Genomic DNA, 1,444 nt, shown 5'->3' with positions numbered 1-1,444 from the left:
ATTTAACCTCTTTTTAGTGGAGAAGATTATGAGAAGTTGTGTGCTAAGTCGCTTCAGTCATGTCCAACTCTTTGCAATCCCATGGACTGTAACCCGTCAGGCTCCCCTGTCCATGAGATTCTCCAGGCAAGAATACTAGAGTGGGTTGCCATGCCCTTCTCCAGGATGTCTTCTCGACCTAGGGATCGAACCCGTGTCTCTTAGGTCTCCTTCACTGGTAGGCAGGTTGTTTTCCACTAGCGGCACCTGGGAAGCCCTGTGAGAGGGTAAATAAAGAATAAAAGATAAGTTTTGTATTTTCCTTCCTGTGGAAGCAAAAATCTGTTGACAGAAAAGACCTCATCTATACAAGAGTCTTTTAAAAATATGTGGCCTGGATATTTTTGGTACTTATTTGTACTGCCAGCTTATTGTCCCAAAAAACTGAAACAATTTAGAAGTGACATGATTTCTTTATAGCTAAAAACACATTTAGTAATCATGAATGATGAAATAATTAATGCCATGTACAGAGTGACATACAGGAAGGAATTGTTTTTAAAAGAATGACTTCTCTGAAATCTTGTCGGACGAGGGTTCACCAATGGAGGATTACCAACCAGATGGTAAAGAGACTCTGGAATCTAATCTTGTGAGGGATTTTTGTTTTTTTTTTGTCCTCTGAGGCATTTTATTTGTATGCATTATATTCCTAGAAAAAAAAGTCCAAAGATTTTCTCTCCTGTGTGTTTTCTTCTTGCTTCTTCATGGTCCATGGTGCCAGTTGAGGTTGTCAGCACAATGAAACCAAACTGACAAGATGTGAGCTGACATTTTTCTAGATCTTTGAGTTGCACATTAAATCTGGGGCTGATCACTTCACACTTATTTAGCCTGCATGTCAGGTTAACAATTTTTCCAACCCAATGATTTCAAATTCGCCAATATAAATATACTTCATCACTACATTTGGAAACCTCATGATGACTTTGGAGCATGGCCTAATAAGCACTTGGCATTTGCCTCTCTTTTCAGCATTGTTAATACTCTTGAGAGCATCAGCCAGGATGTTCACGCGCATCATTATGGGGAAAAGGATGGATGAAAGAGCTAATTTTGTAAGGGATTTTTAAGAAAGATTTAACCAAGCATTTTCTGAATTCATATTCAGAAGTTTTCACTTAGCCCTGTTACTGCAAAAACTGTTCTAGATGCTGGCTGACTTAGGAATTGTGGTCATGTTAAGTTTTGAAATACCTTAATATACATAAATTATACTCTTTACAATCCATAGGGTTGCAAATAGTTAGGACTGAAGCAACTTGGCATTCATGCATGTCTTCTTTGGAAAAATGTCTGTTTAGATCTTTGGCCCACTTTTTGATTTTTTTAAAAAATTTTTATTCTGTATTGGGGTATAGATGATTAACAATGTTGTGGTAGTTTCAGGTGAACAGAGAAGGGA

At 37.7% G+C, this 1,444-nt stretch overlaps 1 pseudogene; it reads right to left on the bottom strand.

Moving 5' to 3' along the window:
- Positions 1-683: 683 nt before the first annotated feature.
- LOC148773575 (small ribosomal subunit protein uS8 pseudogene) lies at positions 684-1,063 on the bottom strand (annotated as a pseudogene).
- Between the last annotated feature and the right edge of the window lie 381 nt (positions 1,064-1,444).

This window comes from Moschus berezovskii, chromosome 28 (assembly GCF_049115385.1).
Source record: "Moschus berezovskii isolate FMDL1 chromosome 28, NW_MosBer_1.0, whole genome shotgun sequence".
In the NCBI taxonomy this organism is placed as follows: Eukaryota; Metazoa; Chordata; class Mammalia; order Artiodactyla; family Moschidae; genus Moschus; species Moschus berezovskii.
This window is presented reverse-complemented; position numbering and strand designations above follow the sequence as displayed.